This window comes from Phocoena phocoena, chromosome 2 (genome assembly GCF_963924675.1).
Source record: "Phocoena phocoena chromosome 2, mPhoPho1.1, whole genome shotgun sequence".
NCBI lineage: Eukaryota > Metazoa > Chordata > Mammalia > Artiodactyla > Phocoenidae > Phocoena > Phocoena phocoena.
Window position 1 is genome coordinate 123,133,168 of NC_089220.1, and position 5,547 is coordinate 123,138,714.

The 5,547-nt window shown below is 42.7% G+C and overlaps 1 non-coding gene across 1 annotated transcript; it reads right to left on the bottom strand.

Moving 5' to 3' along the window:
• Positions 1-3,067: 3,067 nt before the first annotated feature.
• TRNAE-UUC (transfer RNA glutamic acid (anticodon UUC)) lies at positions 3,068-3,139 on the bottom strand. The gene has a single exon. It is a non-coding gene; the product is annotated as a tRNA-Glu (tRNA).
• Positions 3,140-5,547: the final 2,408 nt, after the last annotated feature.

The window sequence follows — 5,547 nt, forward strand, 5'->3', positions numbered from 1 at the left end:
TTGTAAGATTATGCCAATTTATATTAGAAGAAAGGTAAGGAATATGTGTGGGAATGGATCCTAAGATTGCTAGACCAAGGAGGCAGAAGATAATGTTGGGGGTCAAACTTGTTGATATGGATCTATGTCATATAAATATAGTATGAGAATCTGGGAATGGCTATAAGTCCAAGTTTGCTTGGTTAGTTGACTGAAACCTGAACCAGCAGTGGCCTGCCTCCATTGAGGTTGTAAAACCATACAACCACAGTAGAGGGTAGATTAACATCTTTAGGGCATTAGGTAAATAGTCATGTTGGAGTGGGATTTATCAAATGTGAACACACACCTGCCCATCCACTGTGTCCCCTAGAGAGGTCCAGAAAATGTTTCCTTGATTAAAGGATTGAGAAATACATTGGTAAAGAGAGCACCAGCTGCTTGAAAACCCTTTGGTAGGAGTCTTCCACAAGCCAGGGCCCCTGAGAAAAGCCACTTGGGTTCCTGATTCAATGGGAATCTCGGAATCCCAGAGTGCAAGAGTCCAAGAAGCAGACACACCAGGAAAAAGGTGACCTGGAGGAACAGGAATCTTTGGCAGTGGTGTCCTAGAAATGAAATCAACGGGCTGTCTACTGGAGTATTATTTGATATGTACAATTAAGAAACTCTAGGTTTGGTGGCCAGAAACTTGGCTTGAGTCACTACAATGGACTGTACTGCCTGTGGTCCAGTACCAAGAGCCAAGTCAGTTCCCAGTCTCTTTCCACTGAAGGAAGGATGGACTGAGTCCACCTGAGGAAGGACCCTGCGGCACTGCCACAAGAATAGGCTGTACATACGTGCCCGACCCTTCCCCCAGAGGACCTATGGGCATTTATTCTGTTGACTTACTGGCTTTGATTTGACACTCATCCCTTCCTGCAGTTGTGATAGGGATGGAATAGGAAGGTTATACAGGTAGTTGTAGACATTCCAGTAGGGGATGATAGATAGAGAGGGAAACCTAGGGAAATTTGGGAGACCACTGTTAAGTTAATGATTGCTCAAGAAAGCTATCGGAACTTCGAGGAATGAGGCAGGCTTACTTAACTGCAAAGCATGAGATATGCCCCCAGGTCATTAAGTGAAAGAAAAAAAATGTTACCACCCTTCTGCTGATTTGAATAAGTGCTATGACCGACCTAGTTTGACCTCATAGGGTCAGACATTCTCCTGCCCCATACAAAGGAGGAGTGAGTGATGTATGTCTACTAGAAGAATGAAGAAGGCAGTCTTTTCCCCCTCCCCCACTTTCCTTTGATTACAAAAATGTAGCCCACTTAATCCTCGGGGCAGAGCCCCTCGCCTGCCAACTTGCAACTCTCACAAGCGTCCTAGATCTACTTCTCGCCTATCACTTTGCCCCTCGCTGAATTCCTTCTGTGCTGAGACACATGAAACCTGACCCTCAGTAAGTCCAGACACCAGGTGAGTGAATCTAATTAAAAGGCCGTGGGTTCAAGTGCCAATCTGGGTTTAGGCTGGGTTCAAGTCCCGCCACGTGGGTTCAAGTCCTAATCTGAGGTGCACAGTTTCAGTTAGGCAGCTCCGAATTATTAGTATTAATGTTGTTGTTGTTATTTGTTTTTCCTGCTCCTCCAGTACTTTTGTGTGGTTCACTGGAGCTTGAAATAAAAAGTTTATCTCAAAGTGGTTCCAGTGGGTGTGAATGTACCTGATTCTGTTATGTATAATTCAAATCTCCTACTTGACAAATGACACAATCATATTGCCTCCTGATTCTTGGAGTGGGGGCTACTGTGGTGAGAAAAGACAAAATGGTAGCCCCTGGACGTTCCCCTTCTTACAAAGGTAGTAAACCAAAAGTGATGCTGCATCCTAGGGAGAATTAGGGAGGTTAGTGCCACCAACAAAGACTTGCAAGATGCAAAAGTTGTCCTGTCATATGACTAATTATTAACACATCTACTTGACCTATGCAAAAGGCACATGTTTCTTCATGCCCTTACTTCCCTGGTTAGTAACTGTTTGAATCTGCACTTTGGTATTCTGGAAGATCTAGGAGGCTGAAGCCTTTATCCTGAAAATAAGAAACCAGACATGGAAAGGTTTTTGTACCTGGGAGGGCACCATAGGGTCCTGCTTGGTTTCGTATGCATAGAAAGGAAGATTTTATTCCCATCCTGGAAATGGCTTAGAAGCTCGGGAAGGTTTCACGGCCCTTTCCACTTCTGAAAATTTGAATTTGCAAGGAGTGCTTACCTCAACCTAACCATGTGTGTGATTCTATCCGGAAGCTGATTCCATGCCTCATTAACCCATGTCATGTTCTGTGGAAGCTGGTTAGATGAATGGATCTTTCCTCACTGTCTACATCCCTGTGCAAACCTCTGTTAAAGCTGTATTTCTATTTGGAGACCTCTTAATTACTTTGTCTCCAGCCTAGTGATTCCTGCTTCAGGAAGATTTTTGCTTCCCTCCACCGTGTCCTCAAACATCAACTGCTCCTGGGGCGGCTCTTCCAGGCTCTTTCTCACCTCTTTCTCACTGGCTGTCTATCCTCCTGCCAGAAACACTTAGTGGGAGGCAGAAAGCAGTGAATTGGCCAGCTCATTAGAATTCCCTGTGTAAAAGAAATGCTAATTATGTAATTAAGTGAGGTGATGGAAGTGTTAACTAACCCTATGGTGGTAATCATTTCACAATATATGTGTATCAAGTCATCATGTTGTACACCTTAAACTTACACAATATTATAATGTCATTTATAAGCTATATAATGTCATCGTAATTCTGGGAAGAAAATAAAAGAGAATTCCTTTGTCTAATAGACTTTTACTAATAAATATTATAATTTATTGTGATATTTTAAATGAATTATATCAAGGGCAAAAATATCAATACTGTTTACACAACCTGGACGTCGTGGCTTTATGAATTACAGGGTGTTAGCGTGGGTCTTCAAGCTCACAACCCCGGCTAATGAATTCCAGCTTTCAACAATTATATTTAGTCTTTTTCCTAAGACGTGTCTAAATTCACTTAATGGTGAATTTCTTAACCTGGATTCTAAAAGCTTCTTTTCTTCCCACACCGGGAGTCGAACCCGGGCCGCCTGGGTGAAAACCAGGAATCCTCACCGCTAGACCATGTGGGAACCGATAACTCAGTTTCAAAGTGGAAGTCAATTGAATCATTCCCGTCTGCTTCCGCTTTCGTTGCTCTGTCCCGCCTTCGAGTCTAAGCGGCCTTCTGCGCTTGCGCAGATCTTTGGCGCTCGGGACTACTGGTCTGGTTTGGGCTGTGCTGCTTTTCTGCGCGCTGAGCCTGGAACCCGGCGCGGGGGCCTACGGCCTGCCGAGACCCCTCACACCCCGCCTCGGGGAGCCGACCCTGCACACTCAGTCCCCGGGAGGCCGCTCTCGACCCCCACCCACCCCGCCCGGGGAGCCTCCGCCCGACCCTGCACACCCAGCCCGGGGAGCCTATGAGCTAAATTTCTAAAAAGCTGTGTTAGAAGGCTCCGCAGTGAGATTTAAGAAAAGAATGGTTTGAGTAACGCACAAAGCAGGTTATGAGCCTGGCTCCCAGGTCTCAGTTTCCCAGGTTTGTCGCTGAGGGTAACTTTTATTAGATCAGATTTTTACAATCATGATGTTTAAGGTCATAGGGTTTTTAAGTGGAATTTTGCACTTAGAAGGTAATGCATGAAGCTCAGAATAGCTCCTGGGGAACGTTTTGGGGCAAAAGACCTTTAGAGACTACCGTTTTTAAGACATTGTTTAGGGATGGCCTTACATCAATAAAACTAAAACAAAACACCCCAAACCATAAAGGAAGAATCCATACATTGCACTACTTTAACAACTCATACCTTGGGGGAAAAAAAGTAAAACAAAACTACTGACTGGGAGATAAACATGTACACCCCACCTAAGAGATTGGTGTCCCATATAGAAGGAAACTACATATGATTTATAGGAAGACAAATACTGCAATATAAAAGTGAGAACTTGTGAAAAGGCCACTTGGAGAGGAACCCCAAGGCTAAAATGCATCTGAAAAAAATTTCAAACCTCACTGGCTCCAGGCTAGCATTAGGCCAAAAAGTAAGTGTGAAATGTTAAAAGCTGGCAAGTATGTGGGTAAAAGGAAGCTCTTGGAAACTCATAAAACTTGATCAGGGAGGCAAGTTGTCACAATTTCCTGAACCTGCTTATGACCAAGCAATTCTATTTTTAAATTTTTGTATAACCGGTATGTTCTGGAATTTCCGCTCAGTGAACAGGAAGAAATGCTGCTATGAAAGTAATAGGCGGACCATAGGGAGGATAAAGGGCCAGCGTCACCCTAAGCAAAAGTCAGGGAAGGGTGGAGATTCTTAATCTCTAAGAATTTCAAATGTCTGTGTGATTAAAAAAAAAAAATTCTTAATAATTGAAAATATTTGTGGGATGAAAAGGACCATACATAATGTCTACCGATGAGCCACAGACTGGAAGAAAATGTTTGATAGGAAAATGTGACTATCCTTACTATATACAAGGGAAAAAACTTTAGCAGCTTAGCTCCCTGGGAAAAAACCACAGGGAAAGGGGATTGAGAGAGGAGGAGTTCTGATTAGTCAATAAATTGGGGAATAGCTCAGTCTTGCTTGTAACCATGGCAGTACAATTTAAAACAATGCTAATACATCCAGGGTTAGGGAGGAAGTGAGGACACAAACTCAATGGAAATGGCCATAGCCCCTCTCTGGGGCTGCAGCCCACGCTTCTCTTCCCCATGGCTCATCCACACCTGAATGGGGAGGTTTCCCAGGCCTTGCAGGAGGGGCCAGAGCCACAAGATGGCATGAGAGTGGCCCCTGGCTTTCACTGTGTGGCAGTCACTTGCCAACCACCAACACATACATTGCATTGTTTCGTCTAGAAATTGTTTTATTGCACTGAGTCATGGTAATTTGGGGCTTGTTAGTACTACACTAAATAATGCCTTAGGTTCCTAAAATAGGGGCAACAGTCATGGAAAAGAATTTTCTAGTAGGTGATTAAGCGACTTTTTTCATTTTGTTTTTGGTAAAAACAAGTACAGCAAGAAGGCTTGAATATTTTGCTTTATTTTACAGAGCACTGTGGCAGGATTCATATCTTCTGTTTGGCACTATAAACTGAAGTAATTTTTGAAAAAATTAGTAGTTAATATCTCACATTTCTATCTTTTATTGCATATTTGATGGATTTTTAATAATTTAGACTTAAGAAACTTTTAGATCTGAAATGTAGCCTTGGGGATATGCAAGGCCAGAACCTCAAAAATATCCAGGAGCTTAAAATAACTTGCCCCAAATCATCCAACTAATAGATTTAGTGAAGTTCTTTTGGAGATCATCATGGATTGACTCCATGATAAGGATAATATTAGAATATGCTGAAATGAATGAAATCTAGAAAACAATTTCTCCGTAAAGAAATAGGAAATTACAGGGACAATATACATTCTGAATAAAAAGTTACTAAATTCCAATGTCTTTAAATGAGGTGGGAGGTGTAATATTAAGACAGGCTG